The 25457-nt window shown below is 44.7% G+C and overlaps 1 long non-coding RNA gene across 2 annotated transcripts in view; it reads left to right on the forward strand.

Annotated features, from left to right (window-relative positions):
* Positions 1 to 24334, forward strand: part of LOC138522015 (uncharacterized) — an 81011-nt gene extending 56677 nt beyond the window's left edge. For both annotated transcript variants that reach the window (XR_011283215.1, XR_011283214.1), the window contains 2 exons: positions 714 to 903; positions 24167 to 24334. This is a non-coding gene — a long non-coding RNA (uncharacterized lncRNA). The remainder of the gene's footprint in view (positions 1 to 713; positions 904 to 24166) is intronic.
* The last annotated feature ends 1123 nt before the right edge of the window (positions 24335 to 25457 follow it).

Consider the following 25457-nt stretch of genomic DNA (forward strand, 5'->3'; position numbering starts at 1 on the left):
ACGGTTCAGTTTATGAGGATGGTCTGTTGGTTTTAATCCTAGATTGTGTGGTGCCCTCACTGAAGCATGCTTCCTTTGGATGGTGTGGTTGCTGCACCCCCCAGGTGAGTGTGGTACATGTGTAATGCATACTTGTGAAGGTAGATGAGGCATGCCTGGTCTGAAGTTGTTTGTTTAGTTTGTTGTAGTTGATGGCTTGTGTGATTGATGGGGATTCTCTTCTTGCCTGCATCATTTTATCTCTCACTTGTAAGTCCCTTAAAGTATTTAGTTTTACTTTATATCTGTACTATCTGCCTTGCAAGCAGTCATGAATGTCTGCCTGCATGAATGTTGGAATGCACATTTTTCGGGAGGATTGCTGAGTGCTTGAGCAGCTGAATTGTCTATGTGTCAGAGCTGGTGAGAGGCTGGCTTGGAAAGAGTGCTTGCCACTGGATGTTTTTGCATTCTAACCTTCCTTCTGGGGCCTAACATATATCCTGTAACTGTTACTTAAAGATTAAAGCCTTTTTATATAAGGTGGTTCCTGTGCCCATTGACCTCAGCAAACATTAACACTGGCCTATACTGAAATTATCGATTTCCTTAGCAGGCTAGTGACTCAGTCACATGAATTAAGCCGTTCAGATGATTGCAGCCACTAGAGAAATGTTGCCAATGTACAGTGGTCCTTGTGTCAATCCAATGATGATGCCCTTGTGTCATTTTAGATGTGGACTATTTTACTCCTGGACTGAAGCTTCCAAAGGTCAATGGGGAGAAATCCAACATTGTGGGCAGCGGGAGAAACTGGAGCGCCTTAACACGCAACTTGAACAATGCACTCGGCAGATACAGCACATAGAACTGGTCTTTACCATTCTGAAACAACAGTGTATGGGAAGCTTGCATCCCTTTCAGGTAACTACGCTACATCCCTTTCCATATCCACTACAGCCAACACTATGCTCTTCCTTTTATCCACTCAAACAACAATGCCAGTTGACACTATTTCACCGACATGCCCTCTGCTTTTCATTGAAAATTGGGGAAGCCTGCGCAAGCCAGTATTTGTTCACAGTTGAAAGAAAATGCTAAAATAGGAAATGCAAGTATAATACACACAGAGTACTTTGGAAACATCTAATATGCAATATACAAAGTAAATAGAGCCAGAATTCCCACAGTTAACCAATATATGTTATTTTACAAGAATTAATTTTTAAGGTCCACAGTCTGGCCTTTCCTGAGGTTCGGATGTTAGCAAGTTACAGTATGAGCCAGGTGTTGGCAAGCAACAAGACAAAATGAAAACACAAGACTATTGCATGTAAATAGGTTTAGAATGGCTGTAACATAATGATTCTTGGGAGACATAGTCCTTGTATTTAGGATTATAAATGAAGGGCAGAAAACAAAAAGGATTCAGAAAGTTAGACAGGAAGGTCTCCTATTTAGGTCGCTCTAGCATTCAGTCTTTATCACTTCTTCTGGGGAACACAAGGCCAAGTGTCACAAAAGACGTCCCCTTCACTGTAGCTCTCCTATTCTGGGGCCAAATGGCTCCTACCCTGTCTTGTAGCCAATGGTCAAATTTCTGCAGGAGCTGCTGAACCCCACACACCTTTATAAAGTGCTCTGTTTCTAGCTGTTACTTGCTTTAGCTAAAACCAAGTCACCCTGGATAGGAAAGGGGAGGTGGATAAGATAACAAACTACTGACTCTGCCTCACTGCTCACACATCTCTGGAATCTGCAGGACAGGGGAAAAGACCAAAGAACAAGGTAAGTCTGTACATATCCGTTTCTCTTCCAATATCTAATCTGACGCCATATTTAAAGCCACAATTACCTCTACTCCTCCTCTTAAGGCTTTAAGGAGATCATAGGTTAACTATATCCTAAACCAATTACTAGTCTTCTTTAACAAGACTTTTTTTTATAACAGGATTTGCCCAGTCTTTTTTCTGACGTCCTATATAACTATCTCTAATTGAGCTCTTGTAGCATCTTGTAGCTTCTTTCATCTTGGCACATAAAGATTCGAATCATTTTCCTGCTACTGGCTAGCCTCTTTCTCCAATTGTGTGCTTGACCAAGACATTACAAGGCTCCCCCTGCTCGTCCAGAACTTTCAAGGACAGCATTGGCTCGCACTCCTAGATTTCTGCAATCACTCCTTCGACACTGGCTTTTTCCCGTCCTCCCTCAAGCACTCCATTGTGCACCCTCTATTGAAAAAGCCTTCAGCAGACCCTACCCGTCCATCCACCTACTTCCCCATTTCAGTCATCTCCTTCCTGGGGAAAATGCTGGAGAACTGCCCCAACTCAACTTGCACAATTAACTTGTTGGTGGTCTCCCTGATCATCATTCTGGATTCCGAGCATCCAGAGGCATGGAAACTGCTCTTCTGAACACCTGTGAAGAACTGCTCGCATCCCTTGACTCCAACTCCCCAGCTGTCCTCAATCTACTTGATCTCTCTTCTGCCTTTTGTGAACCAATCCATCCTCATACAAATTTATTTTTTATTTTATTTATTTGTAGAGCGCATGCCAAGCCCTGAGGCAACTGGGCGCTAGTCTTACAACAGGTTTACAGCTGTCATAACAATACACAAAGAATGCAGGACACATACAATGGCATATTAAGTAGATATTACAAACAGGTCAAATATACAAGGAAAAATACAGTGACAGGAAAGGGTGGGAGTATTTACAGCAAGGGTAATGACCTTATGGGGCAAGGTAATCTGGGGATGCTTACTCAGTTTAAGGAACGACTTGGTTAAGATCCTGCTCTATGAGTTGCTTTTTACCATTATGCGGAAACGGTGGAAGGAGGGTTCCTCTCTTAGTAATGTGGGGAGAGAATTCCATTTCTTGGCAGCGAGGACTGGAAAACTAACACCACCTGCGCACTGTAGATTGAAACGAGGAATGGTGATGCATTGCGCTTGTGCAATGCGAGATGGTCGTGTTGAGGGGTGGCGAGTGAAAGTATCAGCTAGATAAGTCGGTGCTTGGTTGTGAAGACATTTATGGGTAAGTGACAGTGATTTCAGGTCTATTCTTTGCTTGATGTTGAGCCATTTTATATTTTGTCTGGATGCTGTGATATGTTGTTTCCTTGGGATGTTACAAGTTGCTTTAATGGTGTTGTTTTGCATGACTTGCATTTTGTTGATGATTTGCTGTGAAGTGCCCAGGTAGAGCGCATTACAGTACTCGAGTTTCGATAACAATAGGGCTCTCGCTACTGATATGCAGTTAGGTGTTGATAGGTAGGGCCGGCAAGCTGTGATGAGCTTACATGTATAAGCTGTGGAGGAGGCTAGGGAGCTAGTTTGTCTTACTAGGGTGAGTGCGGAGTCAATATAGATACCTAATGTTTTCACGTCATTTGATACTTTGATGATGTTGCCATCAATGTTGAATGATGTCAGTAATGATACTAGTTTGTTCAGTTTGGAAGTTGAGCCGAGTAGAAGCAGTTTGGTCTTTTCGACGTTGAGACAAAGCCTGTGTTTTGCCATCCAGGACTGTATGGCACTGTAGATATCATTGAGGGATTTAGTATCTGCAATGTAGTCAACCAGTGATAGGGATGAGTATCTGGGTGTCGTCTGCATAATTAGTATATGTGACACCCAGGTAGTCCAGAATATCAAAGAGGGCCTTGGTGAAAATATTGTAGAGAGTTGGTGGGGCTGTTGCTGAGGGGGCAAAGACCCTCATGGATCTAATGCTCAAGAATGATTTGATCCATGCGTTTGCTTCATCAGAGAAGTGTGCGGCAGATGACAGGTGATTGCACAATATTTTGTGGTTCACAAGGTCAAATGCCATGGATAGGTCGAGTAGGAGAAGTAGGACAGATTTACCCTTGTCTTTTAGTATTTGAAGTTAAGTCTGCAGGTCTAAGAGCCATCTCTGCCCCATGTATTGGTCTAAATCCTGGCTGCCTGAGTCCTAACAGTTTGTTGACTTCCAGGTAGTGCTGTATCTTCAGGTGGGCTGCTCGGTCCAATATTTTTAGCAAAAAAGGAACTATCATAATGGGTCTGTAGTTAGATGGATTAGTGGGGTCTAAGGTAGGTTTTTTCAGTAATGGGAGTACCCAGGCGTCTTTAGGTTTTTAGGTACACTATTAGAGTCAAAGGAGGCATTAATGAGGGTGGTAATGAATGGAGCAAGTTCCTTGGCTGCCTCCTTGGTAAGTGGGGCTGGACAAATGTCTCATTGACAATGGAATGGTTTGAGTTTACATATAATCATCTCAACCTCTTTGAAGGAGAGATGCTTGAAGTTAAATTGAGGTATGGTCAGTTTGGGCGGAGATGGTTGATCTCGTGGGGTTACCGTGTCAATAAGGTTTCTTTTGGTTTCTATTTTCTTTAAAAGCATGGTAATTTTATCTTGGAGGGCATTCTGTATGTTTAAACACCAGGTGGCATCTTTAGTAAGTGTCAGGTGGTGGTAAGGGAGATTCTAGTTCTTTTAGAATATTGAATAATTCTTTGTGTTGGATTTGGCTCTAGATATACGGCCATTGAAGTTGTCTTTTTTGGCTTGAGTGATAGCTACTTTATAGTTGAAGGAGGCTATCGAGAAGTTGTTTTTGTTAGATTCTGAAGGGGCATTTTTCCAGGTGGTTTCCGCTAATCTTTTGACTTTCCTGAGAGACTTGTGGTGAGGCGTGTACCATTTGTGATATGTGCACAAGGTTTAGGTTTCTGAACTTTAAGGGGTGCGATACTGTTAATGGCCTTGAGCATAGTTTCATTGTACAGGTCTACTACTACTGTGGGGTCTGGATGCAGTTTATTTGTGTGGGTGATTGGTCGGAGCAAAGGTATAAAGTTCTCTAGTGTAAGATTACGTTTAATTCTGGGCATCAGAGATGGTGCTAGGGATTGTGGTAAGGTAGGTCTAGCTTTGTTCATGGTGAATGTGATGAGATGGTGGTCCGTCCATGCACAAGGGGTGTTGGATAGTACGTTGATACTACAATTGAGGTCAGCTAATCAATCTAGCGTCCTCCCTTTATTATGGGTGGGACCAGGTATATGGTGGGTGAAACCTAATTCGGATATGGTGTCCTTGAGGGCGGTGTCTTTAGGATCCTTAAGGCCCAGGTTGAAGTCACCCATGATGATGACTTGGGACTTACTTTTGGTGTTGTTTGATAGCAGATGTGATATGTCATTTTCAAAGGTAGCGATAGGGCCAGTTGGGCGGTAAATCAAGTGCATAGTAATAGTGGATGTGGTAGACGTGCATGTTTGATGGATAATAGTTCTGCTGATGGTAGATGTTGTTTGTTCATCATTTTTAGGTCTAGGGATGTTTTGTAAATGAAAGCGATGCCTCCTCCTTTCGATGTATTGGCGTCTCTGTCCGCTTGTATGATGGAGTAATTGTTAGGTACGGGCAAGTCTAGAGAGGGTCCACAATACCATTGGTATCTCAGAACGGGCACTGGAATGGCTGACTTCTTTCCTAACTGACTGCTCTTCCCATGTCATCCTGGGCACTTTCTCTTCTCCCACTTCCTTCCCCACCTGTGGTGTCCTCCAGGGGTCCATCCTTTCCCTGTGGCTCTGTAACAGCTACCTTGCACAGCTGACACGCCTCATCTCCTCCTTCTCCCTCAACTTCCAGCACTCAACTCTTCTTCAGACTTCCTGCTGACTCACTCGCACCTTCCTTCATCCCTGACTGGCTGTGTGCCATCCAAGCTTGGTGTTCTTCCAATGATCTCTGCCTCAATGCCAGCAAAATTGAGATCCCTCCTATTGGGACCCCTGCTCCCTCCTTCTTCCCTTCTCTCGGCCTCCCACCTTGGGCTCTCCCCCTGCTCCTTCTTCTGAAGCCAGAAACCTTGGAGTCATCTTTGGCTCCTCTTTATCTTTCCTCCATCACACGCAGGACATTGCCAAGAAGTCCCACTTCCAACTGTTCCTTCTTAAAGGAATTCTCCCATTTCTCACTTTGCCACAGAAGCTCAACGTTTCCCGAGACCTGGTTGTCTCCAGGCTTGACTACTACAACAGCCTTCTCCTCAATCTACCTTCTTCCACTCTGCAACCCCTTCAGCTAATCCAGGATAGAGCAGCAAGACTTATCCTTGGCCTTAAGCCCATGGACTGCATCTCTAATGCCCTAAAAAGTCTCCACTGGGTCCTGGTTGCTGCATGGATCAAATTTAAATCCCTATGCATCATCCACAAGGCTGTCTGGGGCCAGGGACCACACTATTACAACTCTCCCTAACCAAATACTCTGCTTCTAGACCTCTATGTTTCTCTGGCACCAACTCCCTGTGTGTAAAGCGTTTCGCCAAACAGAGAGCAGGAGGTCATTCTCTTTCCTCAGCTGGATCCCTCCTATGGAACAGCCTCCCCCTCCCTCTGCGTCTTAAGAAGGACCATCTTAAGTTCCAAAAGCACCACAAGACGTGCCTATTTTCCTCCTCCTTCCCCTCTTGCCCCCTCTGCTAATCTCACAATTGCTGTGATTGATGTCTTGGACCCTTATGCATCCTTGGGGCCCTGACCATTCTCACCCAATCTTCCCAGCTTCTGTCTACCCTCAGCACTTGCCTTGGCACACCCTCTGCACTAGAGTCTTGCACTTTTTCACCCTACGCGGCTCATGGTCGCATTGCACTTAGAATACCTGTTTCACTTACGATACCATGCACTTATCTGTGGCTCACCCTCGAGCATGGACACCTCAGCACCTACCACACTGCCCTCTTCCTTGATGCACTTGCACGTTCTGAATACTCACAAGGCATAGTAGGTTTGGCTGCCCCTTCCCTCACTGCATTTCTGTATGTTCCCTCCCTATTAGCTTTTGGGCGCTTTGAAACAGAATTAATTTGCTGCATAATTGCCTAACAAGCAAACTATATATACATACATACACACACAATGTCGTGTTAGACGAAGAAAGTGACAGAGTGAATGACACCATCAACTCTTACACAACTCCAGAAAACACAAGCACTCAATACCAAGTAAAGTGCTTAAAAGATAACTTTTATTAATAATACAACATAGTCACTAAAATAATAAGTCATTCGGAAAGTGGGCGACAAGTGGTCTGTCGTGGAGTCGTGGCACAGTCTGCTTACCACTTTCATTGCTTGAGGAGGCGGAGACTCTGACCCACAGAGTTCAACAGAGACTATTTCAGAGCATTTACAGCGCGGAGCGCGTGCAGAAAGAGGGCGACAATTGGTCTATCATGGTCTGTCATGGTCCGTCGGGTGCCGGAGGATGGAGGCGCCCTTCAAATACTATCTCCAGGACGACGTGCCATCCCACCACCCACGAAACACAACTGACCCCGGTAAGCAGCGTGAGTGGAACTTGAACGTTTGTCCCCTGCTAATACACACACGACAGCAAACGAATTGATACTCCCACTTGCAATCACCCTCACATTTATTGTCACTAGTAAACTTGTCAACGTTCCAAAGCAAATGGCGACTAAAAATACAAGAGCTGTCTCATCTAGTCTGGGGCCCAAAGAAGAAGACAGACGTTGTCTCAGAAGCTTAAGACTGAGAGCTGATGGAGGTAAACCTCACGGTAATCCCACAAGTGAAAAGGAAATGCACACTTCAACGAGTTTACAAGGACTTCATGCCAATAATAAATCTGTAGGTCACCCCAAACAGCCGAGCGGTTCTCTAAATCCGTTAGGCCCACAACTCACTACAGTTGGCAAACCAAGCCCTTCCCACCTAACTGGAAGCCGCAGAGAGCGAGAGAAATTGGATGCGAGATGTATGCTCGCGTTGCCGCTCTCCTGAGCCCCCAGCGCCGAGAACACAGTGCCACAGCCCGGCGTCTTGGCAGCTGCCTCGCTAACGCCTTCCGGAGGGAGGGCGGAGTGAGCTAGAGCAGCCGATGCTGAGCCAGTTGGCGAAAAGACCGCTGGGGTCTCGTCGGAGGGCTTGGGTGGAAGCACAGCGGCAGGACACCCATTACCCCTGTCGCCACCTCCGCACTCCAAGCCCAGCATGGGTAAGGCACATGAGGCGGGGGCCGGGTGTGACCAGGATTGCACGCCCGTGGCCGATGGCTAAGTTGTACAGCCATCAGAGGGAGAGCGGGCCGAGCCTAGCTCCGTGCCAATAACATATGCCCAAATTCACGCCAGAGCGAACAGCTCGCATGAGCCGATCATTGTCAATACACCAGATCTATTACTTACAGATCAATCACTCACAGAGGCAACTCCAATACGAAATGCAAAAAAGAGAGCCATAGAGGACAGCGAGCAGCAATCAAGACATAGGAAAGTCAATAAAAAAAGAAATGGCGTTCGCCCTGAATGAAACAGTGTGCGCAAAAATCTAGATTTGCAAAATAAAAAAGGCAGAGCATTTATCACCACAAGCTCTGGATCCGCAACAAAACAGACCACAATGCGGATATTAACCGACTTCTTCAAAGCTCAGCTGTCAACAAAAAACAAAGACTATAGAGAACATTCTGACGCTGAAATGCTTGCCGCTGTAAAGGAAAATGTCCCATGCCCTAAACATCGCAAAAGTGATGACGGCAAAATTATAACCCAGGAATCTCTGGGGGCGCCGCAAACATCCTCATCGACAACAGCATGTGAGGCTCCGCTAGAAGCACGACCAGGGATAAACATCTCTCACAGTCCTAACAGCGAAATTGCAGAAGAAATTCGCCCAGTCACTTCAAAACAACAGAATGCGATAAAGACAGTGATAGACGACGAAGCTAATAGCGGCATCGCATGCAATAAGAAATGCACAAAGGAGAGGCGGATCGACCCCAATGAAGCCACACCTGGTCTTGAAATGGCCATGCAGAGTCCCCGGCCAGTGACTGAAAATAATGCTTCTGCTTTGCCACTCCCAGGCAGCTCTCCACAAGCACACGATATGCAACAAAATGCAGGACATCTCCCTGCTGAAGAAAACCAAAGAGGGGTGGCAACTTTAGCACCACTGTTGGAAGCAGAGCCAACTGTAGAGAAAGCCTCTCCCATCACAATCTCAGATGTTGGAAGACCACGATTGGATGATGAAAAACAACAAGCCAAGATCTTTGACAAAAGGAGAAACTCTGTAGAATTCCCCGGCATCAGCTCAGCTCACAAAACATACGGTCCTATCGACCAGTTCCAAACGCCAAGAAGAAGAGTCAGTGATCAGCTACAACCTCCGGGAAAGAGCCTCTCTTCGCAGTCTGTTCTTCCCATCCCTGATACACCTACCAGGAAACCGGACATGTTAAGTGTAATGTCCGCAATTACAATAGCCCTTGCCCCGTTTTGTGAACTGTACGAGGCGATTAATGATACTACAAAGGACCAACAAACCATGTTAGCTATGATCCTGACCAAAGTAACTTATCTGGAAGGCTACATTGCAGCTAAAGAAGAGTATAACACCCATGACAACAGAGTGGACAACTTGGCGACTCAACTAATAGACAAAATTACAACAAAAATGGCAAACCATGTTGTACATAACAACAAGACGAATACTACAACAACAACTAAAGACTCGAGTTCACAAACAGCAACAGTCATCGATCTAACTAGAGACAATAAAACGAAACTCACCTCTGGAGAGAATCCTACAAGAACAGGAACTGAAACTAAAGTAACAGCCAATATTTCTGCTACATCCAATATGCCCACGGTGGTATTAGTCGTGGATAAAACAACTACAAGCGCCAAGACTGAATTCTAGGTTCCCGAGCCAGCATACCTAATTTTTGGAAAAGCAAACCAAAAGATCAAGGAAGCTCCGATTAACATCAGCAGCTCAACACACGATGACGCTGATCAGTCAAGTCAAAACATGCAATCAACACGCAGAACCAAGTGCGAACATCGAGCATTTTAAACAGTAATGCGGTGGGACACTCCACATGCAGCATTGTCCAGCAACCTGACTCAAATAAGGTGGAACCAGATTCACCTAATTCAGTAGCAGATTTCCTAAGAGATGACGTCCTTATGAACGTCAGTGTCTATTCAGATGATGACTCACCACAAGTCACAACATCTATCGTAAGTCCAAAAGATAAGACATAAAGACAATTCCTTGACACCGAAACAGTATTAATCCCAAAAGGAAAAAAAAGAGGCATGCCGTGAAAGAGACTTCGAAACACTAGAAGAAAGACATAATCGTTTATCCAATGAAACACACCAAGGTAAAAACAAGAAGTCCCAAGTCCATACCTCCAAACAACAATGAGAACTAGATGCAAAAATGACCTGCTCCTCAAAATGAAAGACAAACTTCAACGAAACGGACCACGAAAGTCGTCGAAGCTTGCGGAAGTGATTAAAAGTTACAAACAAGGGCCAGAAAAGAATCGGATAGAGTCGCCAAGAAGGTCCACTCAAAATGGAACAACGATCCAGCAACAAGGACGAAGTCACTCTAAACAGAAGAGCAGTCATGGCTATCTTTCGCCAGATCTCTAAACTAAAAGATATAAAAACAGAAGATCTGATCATTGTCGAACCTTGTCACGACAAGTACAAAGCAGCAACACTTTTGCATATTGGTTCTCCCACAATTTATAAACAGATCTACAAAAGTAAATATGAAATCTACTATCTTGGTTTTAACCTTGATGGCACAATGCATCAAGAAGATCACACAAAGAGAGAGACCAACAGGACGAATCAAAACAACGATGAATACACAACGCGCACGAATGACTAAGACAAAAACCATCAGTGCAAAACCGCACAAGGGTATGAAAAACAGGATGCAACGAACCAGAGCCACAATGACCGAAAATCCACCAATATAAGACAGGAACTGCAAAAAAGCAAAGACAAAGTCACGAAGGCAGAAAATTCGAAAACTACGAGTCACTCTCATAACAACCAAGGGGAGAGAGAACAGAGCTCAACAAGTAAACATAATGCAACAATAAGGACTATTTTGCAAACCGTGCAAAACAGTCCCACATATCAGGAACCGATTCACCAGGCAGGCAATAAACAAGGAATCTGGGCCTGGTTACCAAAAGCTCTCACAATGCACCGAAGAAAATAGCAATCCATCCACAGCGAGCATAAGCCAACATCAACGTCACAAGAAGAAGACCCTCACCGCAGTAAAGATATGCTTGTGGAACACAAGAGGGCACTCACATCTAACGGTACCAGGAGATGTCAAGATGTCAACCTTGGGGAATATGATATATATGTCTCCAGGAGACCTGGTTAACAAACCCTTCAACCATGGAGGGATATCAAATCACACTAGCTCCAGCAACTAAGGGTCATCTCGGACGGCCGATGTCAGGGCTCACGATCACTTGCTGCACCGGATGTGGACTCTCAATTGGTCCAACCTTGATTGCAAACCTGTTAATCTTGGCAGTAAGTGTTACCTGGAAACAGACAAGCAACACCAAAGACACAGTAAACACAGTACTCATCGCCAACACATATTGGAACCCAGCTGCAATCAGTGAGGAAAGATTTATCACAATGTGTGAACATGTAATTGACAAAGCAATGGCCAAGCTGTTGGTGACCTCCCTAATGATATGCGGCGATCTAAACGCAGTCTGCAAAACCCAGACAAGAATTTGTGAAAAAACCAGCAATCGGCAGCTGAACAGCGAGGAAGAGCATGGCTTGATTTAACTCAATCACGCGAATTGCACAATCTCAATGCCGCCTTCCCATAACCAAATAGAATACCTACCTGGGAACGAGCAGACTCGGTTGAGACAATTGACTACATATTTGTCTCTAAACCGCTGCTTTGTGCCACGGTCTCTTTTTAACATGCAACGCACAACTGCCAGCGATCATAATCCTTTGGAGACTTGCTGGCTAATCCGAAGCACAAAGAACACGGCTTAAACTAAATGTTGCAGCGATCAAAGACCTAACGCATAGATACTGTCATAAAGCACCAAAGTATTGACTGAAAAGGATACGGTACTCAAAAGGATACAGATGGTAGGGTCTTCCGGATCCCTGTTCACACGATTTGATAGTTGTGAAGTCAAGTTTAGACCTTCCAAATGATACGACTCTCTGACTGATGAAACAGGCAGAGAGATGGATCACTGGAAAGGGCGTGGGTAAAGTATAGGAAGTCAGCCTAGAACAAAATAAAGTATCATAAGAAACTGCCCCAAATCGACTCTCTATGATAGAACAGTATTTGGCATTAATTCACACACTGACCTTATGACTGGTGTAGAAGAATCCAGCAGAAGTCTCTTGAGGAAAATCCGAAATTGGAACAAACGACAAGGAAGGGAAGATTAGTAAGGGAGACTTATCCCGAACGGCACGAGGCTCCCGCTAGATACCGGGTTGCTGCACCACAGGATAGCGTCCAAAGTACTGTTCACTGTCACCTTCCAACAGTCCTTGAAAAGCTTCCTTCCCACGTAGAGAAAAGTATAGAAATGAATAAGTCCACCTGTTAGTGTCACAGATGCAGGAGTCGGAAATAGCGCCCTTTTGTGGAATAAACAAAGTACACACGGTTCTGAACAGCCGCGAAGAAAATAGTGTGCGCGTGTGGAATTACACGCGAATAGGATTCATGCAATCCAGGCCAGCCGCGCTTGAAGACAGCGTGCGCTTGTGGATTTGCACGCGAACAGGATACACGCAGTCCTGAACAACCGCGCTTGAAGACAGCGTGCGCGTGTGGAATTACACGTGAACAGGATTCACGCAGCCCAGGTCCGCCGCGCTTGAAGACAACGTGCGCTTGTGGATTTGCACGCTGACAGGATACACGCAGCACAGGACGGCCGCGTTTGAAGACAACGTGCGCGTGTGGAATTACATGCGAACAGGATTCACGCAGTCCAGGTCCGCCGCTCTTGAAGACAACGTACAGGATACACGCAGCCCAGGTCCGCCGCGCTTGAAGACAACGTGCGCTTGTGGATTTGCACGCTGACAGGATACACGCAGCCCAGGACAGCCGCATTTGAAGACAATGTGCGCGTGTGGAATTACACGCGAACAGGATTCACGCAGCCCAGGACAGCCGCGTTTGAAGACAAAGTGCGCGTGTGGAATTACACGCGAACAGGATTCACGCAGCCCAGGCAGCCGCGCTTGAAGACAACGTGCGCTTGTGGATTTGCACGCTAACAGGATACACGCAGCCCAGGACAGCCACGTTTGAAGACAATGTGCGCGTGTGGAATTACACGCGAACAAACAGCTCCAGGAATCAGCGTGTGACGGAAAACACACTATAGAAGGCCCAAGAAGCAGCTGAGGAAAACTGCAAGGACGCAGATCGGAGGTTCAGCTACACAACGCCAAATGATTCGATCAGAAGCAGCGAGTGAAGTTTCCACGCTACTTATATACGTAATGCCGTAGCTCACGTGACGAAGCAGAATTCACATGAATTTAGCCTCGTGAAAAGTGCAGACGTCGCTTTCCCGGCAATGAATCGAACAACCGCCATTTGGAATAGAACGGTCTAGCTGTTCTATGAGCGTAAGAGGTAGAACCACGTCCAGCATGCATGACAGTGCCATCCCCCAAAGGGGCAACCTCTCCCCTTTTCGAGTGAAAACGCTTCAATAAAGCAGGAGCATGTATATTGGAAAGAGGTTCCCAGGACCTATCTTCGGGACCGTAGCCCTTCCAATCCACCAGATAATACGGCCTACCAGAACGTAGCCTCATATCCAGTATGTCCTGTACCTCGTACTCATCTGAACCCCTCACATAAATAGCAACAGGCCGTACAGGCAATCTGGTAGCTTCAGAACACGGCTTAATGAGTGACACGTGGAATACGGGATGCACTCGCCATCGTTGTGGCAAAGCCAGACGGACAGCAGCCGGATTAATTACTTGGAGTACTGCATACGGACCAATGTATTTAGGCAACAATTTCTTTTTTCCTGGTATCCTCAAGTTCTTAGTGGATAACCATACTTTCATACCAGCCTTGTAGACAGGTGCAGGTACTCTATGAGCATCGGCATAGAACTTGTCGTGTCTTTTAGCTTGTTCCAATTGCTGCTTCACTTTCCTCTGTAGATTCTTAAGATCACGAACAGTACGGCCTGCGGCAGGAGTATCCAAAGATAAACTGGAATCCAAAGGTATTGATCGGGGGTGTTGTCCATAAAGAGCATAGAAAGGTGAAGTGCCTATGGCACTATGATAGGAGTTGTTGTAGGCGAATTCTGCTGCCGGCAGGACCTTGAGCCAATCTGATTGAAACTGCAGACACAAACACCGCAGATATTGTTCCATAGTGCTATTGACTCTTTCGGTCTGTCCATCAGTTTGAGGGTGATAAGCACTGGACATTCTGTCATCAATCAGTAATGCTGAAGTTAGTGCTCTCCAAAAGCGTGACGCAAATTGTGAGCCCCTGTCCGTAATGATTACTGACGGTAAACCAAAGAAACGGAATACATGTCGAATGAACAGGTCAGCCAAAACAGCAGCTGTTGGTAAACCGATACAGGGAATATAAAGAGCCAATTTAGTGAAGTAATCCACTACAACCCATATGGTATCGTATTCCTGGTTTTGTGGGAGTTCCACCACAAAATCCATAGATATCATGTACCATGGTTTGTTAGGGACAGGTAGGGACAGGTAGGGACTGGAGTAAGCCCACTGGTTTACCAGGAGTGTTTTTGCATTGGATGCATACAGAACATGTGTATACATGATTTATGACATCTTTTGTCATGGATGGCCACCAACACCATCTTTTAAGCAGCTCTAGTGTTTTCTTCTGTCCAGGATGGGCTGCGATCAAGGAATCATGATTCCACTTGAGGGCCTTATTCCGCGTTGAAAACGTTGGTAAGTAGAGCACTCCTTGTGTGAAAGGTAAACCGTTATGTACGTCCAGCTTCATATCCTGGATCACTTGGGGATGATTTTTCACCCACTCCTGTACTTCGTTTTTTAAGGATGGTTGAACAGAACAACTACATATTACATGATCTGCCAAAAACTGATTGCGCACCTGTGATTCTTCCTTCGCCTCCTCACCAATGCGAGACAAAGCGTCTGACTTAACGTGTTCTCTGGCAGGATGATATGTGACCTGGAAATCGTATTGAGCAAAAAAGACATGCCATCTGGCCTGTCGAGCCGTAAGACATTTCATAGATTTGAATGCTTGAAGATTTCTATGGTCAGAGTACACCAACATCTGATGTTTGGCCCCAAGAAGATGATGTCGCCATTCTCGGAAAGCATCCTTGATTGCCAGTAATTCCCGCTCAGTGACGGTGTAATTTCGTTCATATGGGGCAAGTTTGCGAGAGAAGAAAGCCACTGGGTGCTCCTCCTTGGTTTCTGTGCAAACCTGTGAGAGCACCGCTCCAGTAGCGACACTGGATGCATCCGTTTCAACAATAAACTGGTGATCTGGATGCTGAAGCACGGGTGCGGTGGTAAATGCTTCCTTTAACATCTCGAATGATGCTTGGGCATTCTGGTTCCAACGGAAAGGAACTTTGGAACTAGTTAAAGCCGTCAAAGTAGCCACTGTTTTGGAGAAGGAACGAATAAACCTGCGATAAAAATTCACAAAGCCTAGGAAAGACTGTAATGATTTGGCATTGTGCGGAACAGGCCAATTCAATATGGCCTTCACTTTGGAACGGCTCATTCGAGCACCTAGATTGGTAATGTCGTAACCCAGGAATTCCACTTCCTGTGAATGAAAGAAACATTTCTCGGCTTTCACAAAAAGAAGGTTCTCCCTGAGTCTTTGTAAGACTGTAGAAACGTGCTTGACGTGTTCTGAAAAAGACGATGAATAAATCAGAATATCATCCAAATAAATCACCACAAATTGGTCCATTATATCCCTGAAAATATCGTTCATGAAGAACTGAAAAGTAGCGGGAGCGTTGCACAGACCAAAAGGCATCACCAAATATTCGTAAAGGCCATACCGCGTCTTGAAAGCGGTCTTCCATTCATCGCCCTCACGAATGCGAACTAAATTGTATGCTCCTCGCAAGTCCAATTTAGTGAAGTACCTGGAAGTACCTAATTGATCCAATAGAACGTTTATCAGCGGTAAAGGATACTGATTTTTTATGGTGATGTCGTTAAGTGCCCTGTAATCAATGCAAGGCCTTAGATCTCCCTCTTTCTTCGGAACAAAGAATAGAGGAGACGCAGCAGGCGATGGCCGTATGAATCCCATCGCTAGAGCTTTATCGATGTATTCTTTCAACACAACGTCTTCTTTTGGAGTCAATGAATATACACGACCTGTAGGGATTTTAGCTCCAGGAATCAGTTCAATCGGACAGTCATACTGTCGATGTGGAGGCAGTTGTTCTGCCTGGCCTTTATCAAAAACATTAGTGTACTCAGTGTATTCGCATGGTATGGTTGTATCGCTTTGATGTACCACACTAATAGTTGAAGCTCCCCCCATAGAGGCCAATATATGTGAATTGTTTGACACCTCCTGACTGGTAAAGCAATGTTCATTGCAATAAATTGAAGGATACTGGACCAATCCCGTAACCCAGTCAATAGCGGGATTATGAAGGGTCAACCAGGCAAGACCAAGTATTATTTTGTACTGCGGAGCAGCTATGACATCGAAGACGATTTCTTCCGAATGACTATTAGACAATGTCATCTGAACAGGTACCGTCTCCTGGGTTACCATACCAGAAGTCAAAACAGATCCGTCCACGGTATTAACCGTTTCAGGTTTGTTCTTGTTTACAAGGGGTATGGAACAATTCTTGGCATATGTGATGTCTATGTAATTGTTAGTGGCTCCGGAATCAATCATGGCCTTGGTCATCACAACGTAACATCACCTCGACAGCTATAGGTGCGTGATTAGGAATGGTACTGGAGTCCGATAAAACACTCGACACAGGGACTCCTGCTACTGTCGAGTTTTGGCGTTTCCCGAACGCTTGACTGGTTTCTTAGGACATGTCGCTAATAAATGCTCGGATGAACCGCAATACATACATAAATTGTTCTTTCTTCGGTTCTCTCTTTCTGCATTGGACAACCGGCCTCTCACAGCGCCAATCTGCATTGGTTCAGGGTCGTTCGAGGGAACTGCCGGTGCCTCCGAACGAACCGATGCTTTTAAGAATGTTCCTTTCCGAGCATTTCTTCGGGCATCGATTTGTAGAACCAAATCGAGCAACTCTGTGAATCCCGTAGGAACCACCGGAACCATGGATAAGGCATCTTTCAGTTCTTCTGAAAGACCCTTGTAGAAAACAGCCGTTTTCTTGCCTTCAGGCCATTGGGTTTCGGCTGTTAATTGATTGAATCGGGCAATGTAAGGAAAAAGAGGTTAACTGCCTTGTTGTAGATTAAGTAACTCCAGATCCATAGCTTGAGTAGCATAACGCATGTCAAATACTTTACTCATAGCAGCCAAAAGATCATCACAGTCGTATAACAAAGGGCTATTTGATTCCAACAAAGGGTTAGCCCAAGCAGCAGCTGTACCCCCTAAATGGGAAAGCACAAATGCTGCTTTTGTGGTTAGATCAGGGAATGATGTAGGACGGCAAAGAAAATGGAGTCGCCACTGATTAACGAAGGTTCTATAGGTTTTGGGGTCACCTGTGAACCGTTCCGGAGGAGCCAAGGGAAACTGAGTGGGCATAACCACATTAATAGTTTCCTTTGGGGGTGTCATAGTCCCAGATCCAGATGCAGTGGCCATCGGAATCTGTGCTCCCTGAGGACTAGCGTGCATGGCGTCTTGCATAACGTCCATACGGTGCCGTAACATGTCCTGTGCCTAAACCATTTCATTTCTCAAATCGCTGATCAACTGAGTCAAAACAGTTAAGGGATCCGTACCCTCCATGGCTTCTGATTCTGTCATAAAGCACCAAAGTATTGACTGAAAAGGATACGGTACTCAAAAGGATACAGATGGTAGGGTCTTCCGGATCCCTGTTCACACGATTTGATAGTTGTGAAGTCAAGTTTAGACCTTCCAAATGATACGACTCTCTGACTGATGAAACAGGCAGAGAGATGGATCACTGGAAAGGGCGTGGGTAAAGTATAGGAAGTCAGCCTAGAACAAAATAAAGTATCATAAGAAACTGCCCCAAATCGACTCTCTATGATAGAACAGTATCTGGCATTAATTCACACACTGACCTTATGACTGGTGTAGAAGAATCCAGCAGAAGTCTCTTGAGTAAAATCCGAAATTGGAACAAACGACAAGAAAGGGAAGATTAGTAAGGGAGACTTATCCCGAACGGCACGAGGCTCACGCTAGATACCGGGTTGCTGCACCACAGGATAGCGTCCAAAGTACTGTTCACTGTCACCTTCCAACAGTCCTTGAAAAGCTTCCTTCCCACGTAGAGAAAAGTATAGAAATGAATAAGTCCACCTGTTAGTGTCACAGATGCAGGAGTCGGAAATAGCGCCCTTTTGTGGAATAAACAAAGTACACGCGGTTCTGAACAGCCGCGAAGAAAATAGTGTGCGCGTGTGGAATTACACGCGAATAGGATTCACGCAATCCAGGCCAGCCACGCTTGAAGACAGCGTGCGCTTGTGGATTTGCACGCGAACAGGATACACGCAGTCCTGAACAACCGCGCTTGAAGACAGCGTGCGCGTGTGGAATTACACGCGAACAGGATTCACGCAGCCCAGGTCCACCGCGCTTGAAGACAACGTGCGCTTGTGGATTTGCACGCTGACAGGATACACGCAGCAGAGGACGGCCGCGTTTGAAGACAACGTGCGCGTGTGGAATTACACGCAAACAGGATTCACGCAGTCCAGGTCCGCCGCTCTTGAAGACAACGTACAGGATACACGCAGCCCAGGTCCGCCGCGCTTGAAGACAACGTGCGCTTGTGGATTTGCACGCTGACAGGATACACGCAGCCCAGGACAGCCGCGTTTGAAGACAACGTGCGCGTGTGGAATTACACGCGAACATGATTCACGCAGCCCAGGACAGCCGCGTTTGAAGACAACGTGCGCGTGTGGAATTACACGCGAACAGGATTCACGCAGCCCAGGCAGCCGCGCTTGAAGACAACGTGCGCTTGTGGTTTTGCACGCTAACAGGATACACGCAGCCCAGGACAGCCGCGTTTGAAGACAACGTGCGCGTGTGGAATTACACGCGAACAAGCAGCTCCAGGAATCAGCGTGTGACGGAAAACACACTATAGAAGGCCCAAGAAGCAGCTGAGGAAAACTGCAAGGACGCAGATCGGAGGTTCAGCTACACAACGCCAAATGATTCGATCAGAAGCAGCGAGTGAAGTTTCCACGCTACTTATATATGTAATGCCGTAGCTCACGTGATGAAGCAGAATTCACGTGAATTTAGCGACGTGAAAAGTGCAGACGTCGCTTTCCCGGCAATGAATCGAACAACCGCCATTTGGAATAGAACGGTCTAGCTGTTCTATGAGCGTAAGAGGTAGAACCACGTCCAGCATGCATGACAGATACAAAGGAAATGTCGAGAGGGTAGAAACCAAACCAGTCGACTACCAACCACTATTAGTGGCATACACATGCCTAAAAACAAGCTTGAAGACCACAAGTGCCATCAAAAATCACACTTATAACAAAGATCTGGTCGAGAGAAGACGTGAACACAGAAGAGCCACGAGGATCATAAAAAAATGCCATCCTACTGCATAGGGCAATACCATAACCAAAGCCCTGAAATCAGAGTACAAAGCCTGGGTCCGAGTCCATCGAAGTAAACTCTATCAGATGGACGCAGAAAACATCACTAACAACGAACAATGCCAGAGACTTTTGGTCCCTAGTGAGAGCCACAGAAACCCCTTTGGAAAATTTGATAACAAACAACATCAGTCAGATTACCTGGGAAACACATTTTGCTGAAGTGTTCAAATCTGTTACACCTGAAAACACAGGGGAGCCCCAACACACCAACGTAAAATGGATCAATCTCGAAGATAAAGAAGATATTCTGGAGGTCATCAAAAAAATAAAAAATTCACGAGCTCCCGGTCCCGATGGGATCACCAACTTCGAACTAAAAGCACACCCCGAAGAATGGGCTGACTTGATCAGCGAAATCTTTTGACACTGTGCAGACACGAGTTCAGTGCCGAAATCATGGACTACAGCAACGATAATTCCCATCTATAAAAAGGGAGACATAAAGAACCCTCTGAATTTTCGGCCGATCGTGCTTCTCGATACCATAGGGAAAGTCTATGGAACCTTACTCCTAAGGAAATTTCAAAACTGGGCTGCCTCTGCAAATTGCAATGACCATCTGTAAGCAGGCTTTAAAAAAAAAAAAGCCGGAACAGCAGGTAACATACTAATATGCAGTATACTGAAAAGCAAAGCCCTACAACTTGGTCAACGTCTCTTCGTCGTGTTCGTAGATTTCACGCAAGCTTCCGACCGCATCGAGAGGCACCGACTCTGGAGGAAACTAAGTGACTGGAATTGTCCAGAAGATATACTGCCTCCCATTCATGCCCTGCATCACAGCACCTTGATGAGGGTGCGTCTAAGCCGAGAAGGAGAACTATCGGACGAAATCGCGATCACACGGGGAGTCAAACAGGGCTGTTCACTGGCTTCAGCTCTATTCTTAGCCTACATAGGCGACCTCCAAGAAAGTACAACCACCATGCATGCATTTCCGCCTAAAATTGCAAACTCTGTGATTGAACGACTTCCTCACGCTGTTGACCTTACATTATTCGATCAGACTCCAGTAGGCCTACAACGGCAACTTAACGGTCTCCAACAGTACGCAAGTGAAAACTTCCTTTAAATCAACAAAGGAAAAACCAAGGCCTTGATTCTGCAAAAAAAGAAAAAGAAAATCGAATATCTAAAATGGTACCTTGGTTACTCAAAAATTGAAACCGTTGAGAACTTCAAGTACCTGGGGGTACATCTCGACAGTACAAATGCAAAATCACCATGCAAACGGTACTGCACAAAAAGATCAAAAAACTAGCTGCACAGGCGAAGGCAATTGATCGCAAATTTGGAACATTTACGTTGCAACCGACAATCAATTTCTATAAAATGAAAGTGGTGCAATTGATCGCAAATTTGGAACATTTACGTTGCAACCGACATTCAATTTCTATAAAATGAAAGTGGTGCCTGCTGTAACATATGGCAGCAAGGCCATGCCGACCATTCCATAGAACATCTGGACCAAACTAGAAGCCTCATTCTGGAAATCAGTGCTCAAGCTACCAAACTCTAGCTCCGGAGTGGCAATAAGACGAGAGCTGAGTCTCCAGTCTATGGAGTGCACGGTGGGCTGCCACACCCAAATGCTCTACAGGAAGGCAGAATAGCAGACGGAAATGAAATCTTTAAAATGACAGTTAGAGATAAATCAAGATATTCTTGGATCATTTCACAAAATAATTATTCAGTGGAAAAGCAAAAAATGGTTAGTGACTTGATCCAATCCTAATACAATATAACAAATGGCATATCACCATGAGACGCAATATATCTCATAGAGAATGAATTTAGCAAATAACAGCGACAACCCAGAGCCTCATAGTTCCAGCACATTAGCTCCCACGGCCTGAAAATGTAGGAAGTATCTGTTGGCATCAAGATGAGAGAAAGTGAAGGCATACAATATCCCAGTTGGAGACGACGTGAAGTTTCTAAACATATTACTTTCTAATGAAGGCTCAAATTCAGCCGAGATGTGTCAGTTTTCAAAAGGTAAGGTTAGCTAATCATTCAGTTATGTCTGTAAAAAATGAAAAAGAACACTAATGTCGACACAGATAATTAGTATTCGAGGGAAAAAGGACCATAGAAAGAAAAAATATGGTCTGTAAGAATCAGTGACTAATAAGACTGACGGGAAAAACCCAAGTATACACCCAGTGAAATGAGATGTAGACTAAATAAATCAAAAAGTTTATAGAAGTGTATATCAAGGGTAACCAAAAGTGCATCAAACAGTTAAATGCATTTGCCAGTAAAAGCCTGAATCAGTCTCAAGGGACAAATAAATGTGGAAATCTAGAGAATAACATAGGCACCTGTAAAAATATGAAATAAAGACAGTTGAAGCGGTGATAAACATAGATAGATGGAGGTATAGATTATATAGATAATAAGTAGGTAAAAATGAGTAGCAGATGAAAGTAAGGATAAACGGTAGCTTACTCTACATGAATTGAAAATATTCAACATGAAGTATCTTCATTGACTGGTGGACAACAAGCGATGGGTAAAAGTAACCATCATGGTTCACTTAAATCCCACAATACGGATTCAAGAATCTAAATAGGATAAAACGTGAGAAAAAAAAAACTTAAAAATGTATAGTAACACGAGAGATGTAAAAATCAATATAATCGTTTCAAGAGCAACTACATACCCCGATGGTTCTAAATGAAGGATAATGATAACGTAGATCAGGTAAATCGCGGAGTAACAAAGTACAATCAGCCCGCTGTTAACTACTGTGGTAATATATTAGAAAGTAAATGTTTAGAAACTTCACGTCGTCTCCAACTGGGATATTGTACGCCTTCACTTTCTCTCATCTTGACACCAACAGGTACTTCCTACATTTTCAGGCCGTGGGAGCTAATGTGCTGGAACTATGAGGCTGTGGGTTGTCGCTGTTGTTTGCTAAATTCATTCTCTATGGGATATATTGCGTCTCATGGTGATATACCATTTGTTATATTGTGTTGGGATTGGATCAAGTCACTCGCCATTTTTTGCTTTTCCACTGAATAATTATTTTGTGAAATGATCCAAGAATATCTTGATTTATCTCTAACTGTCAAAAGATGTTTCTTTAAATACATTGTTGGTATAAGTATTCTGTGCCTTACAACAAAACCCTACATATCTGTAATGAAATTTCCTTTACAGTCCATTTAGGCCTATGAAGAAGAGGACTTTTCTCCTCGAAACGCATCGCCACTGAAAATGGACCATTGTCAACACCTTGTTCACCTATTTCTGTGTAAAACTGTTATTTGTTTTGGAATTTGTACTCTTTGAAAAAATATATCCATGCAATTTTTGTTTTAGAAGCCTTCTTTGTGTGGTACATCATTAATATATCTTTAACCTACTTTGTAAGTTTCTTTATAGACCATAGTAGTTGGTTTATCCAACACAAGAAAGTGTGCAGGGGACGGGAGGATTCACATGTTGAATCTCTTTTCTTTTTCATGCTAGGGGTAACATGCCAATATATCTGCCAGTAAGTTCGAAGAGTGCCCCCCCAATCATGCCACAATTGTATGGTTGCCATATGTCTCTTGTCATCAGTTCCTGTTTGTGCTAGCTTAGACAGTTAGATAAGTAACATTCTGCTAACACAAACTTCACCGCAGAGATGAGCCCAGCTGACCCACGTGCTCCCTGATCGACTTGGACACAGCAACCAATTGTAGTCTACCACCACCTATATGCGTATGCTGTGCCATGGGGGTTGACTAATTGAAACTATTAGTTCGTACTTTATCGAGTTACATCACCAGTGATGTTATTTTTGTTCATAATGTGCTGCCCGTGTATTGTTTGGCAGAGCGCTCTCGGGCAGCAGAGTTTCTCTGCTTGCATACTTTCTCATATAAATTTGTCTTACTTGCAATTATCTTTATCTCAGGGTCTCATTCACTACTGGGGTGTGTTTAAATTCGTGTTTATTGGAAATCATGTGTCTCTCTTTGGGTGTATGCCTTCAAAATCTTTTTTATGACTGAAGTTGAACGTATTACTCTTTTTGTTTCCGTCTCTCTTGCTGATCTTTTCGACTCAGTTGACTTGTTCTTGCTGCATTTTAGGTTTGTTACTTGTTCGATGTTACTGTATACTTGAAAATCTTAAAGTTAAAAAAAAGAAGTACGCCACATCAATGCATTTGCTGTTGGCATATGCCGTCAGGCTTTCCTAGGTGTAGTCAAGGAGGCCTAACTCCTACATCATTTTTAAAATGGGATGTTGCACACCTTCAGAGAGCCTTCCATCCTGAGTGGTATATGCAATTATGTCCCCTGGCTGTCATCGCTGCATCCTAAAGTGTGTTGCTGTATTCCCTGAAGTTAGGGCTCTGTACGTGTATCCTATACTGTGTTTCACTGCTGTAATATTGGTTTTAATTCATATCTTTTGTGTGTTCTTTCTCACAGCCAAAATCAGTTATTCTGCAGTCAGCCCCCAAACCATGCTGCACGGAAGGGAGCTTGTGACTCCAAGATCAGTAGGCAGAGGGCTCTGGCAGAGGAAGAAACAAATGCCCTCCCTCTCATCCCCATCTGCCATTAAACTCTAAAAAACTAATAAAAATCACAAACAGATGTTGGGTATTGGTCTGCTTGCTTACAACCGAATGCTACCTACGAGGCAAATTGCTGTATTGATTCTATTAATTCCTGTTCATAGTAGTTCCCACTGACAGGCATGGTGCACTGTCCTTCACAATCCTTGATGTATGCACCTACCATCTGAAGAGGCATCGTCCTTCACATCTGGGATATGCATCTCCGAATGTAAAAGCTGCCGTCCTTCACATCCTGACTGTGTCCAGCCTCCCAATGTAAGAGATGCTGTCCTTCACGCCCCATCTCCCAGTGTAAGAGGTGCTGTCCTTCACATCCTGAATATGTTCAGCCTCCCAATGTAGGAAATGCTGTCCTTCATGCCCCATCTTCCAATGTAAGAGGTGCTGTCCTGGTATTAAGTGAAAAAGTCTTATTTTAATGAAAAAAAGACCGATTTTAGAAAGACTGCTCTGGGACCGCTCAGAGTGGTCTTTCTAAATCTGACTGTCATGCCCCTGTCACACACAAGGGTGCGCAGCGGCTGACTGGTGCGGCCGAGATGAGCACGGGAGGTAAGTGTGTGTCTGTTTGCATGTCTGTGTATGTTGTGGGGAGGGGCTGGGGAGAAGGTGTGTGTGTTTGTATTGGTGTGTGTGTTTGAGTATATATGTGGGATGGTAGCATAAGGACAATTAGGGGAGAGAGTGCAGGATTAACGGGAGTGGTTTGGGGATGAAACCCCTTGATTTCAGAGTTCAGGGAGGGTGGGGGGTGGCATTTAAAAGCTGCTGTCCTCACACCCAGAGTATGTCCAGTCTCCCAATGTAAGATATGCTATCCTTCACGCCCTGTATACCAGTGTAAAAGCTGCTGTCCTTCACATCTGTCAGGGTTCGCACGTGCAGGTAGCTAGTTACAGTACACAAAATAGGAGGATGTTTTTCTGAAAAATAAGTGTTTCTGGGGGAAGTTGGGGATGGTGTATGTTTTCTTGTCTTCCTTAACGCTAGTACAATAATGTCAGGGCTGGGTGCCAAAATCCACAGGAGCTGCAGGTCTGTTTGGTCAGTTGTAGTTTCAGAAGTGGATGAGTAAAGTGAGAAAAAAGGAAAAAACGAAAAAATAATAAGACCCTGTTTAATGTAGGTATCCAATTATG

Source organism: Ambystoma mexicanum, chromosome 13 (assembly GCF_040938575.1).
Source record: "Ambystoma mexicanum isolate Mex_15411 chromosome 13, UKY_AmexF1_1, whole genome shotgun sequence".
Classification (NCBI taxonomy): Eukaryota; Metazoa; Chordata; class Amphibia; order Caudata; family Ambystomatidae; genus Ambystoma; species Ambystoma mexicanum.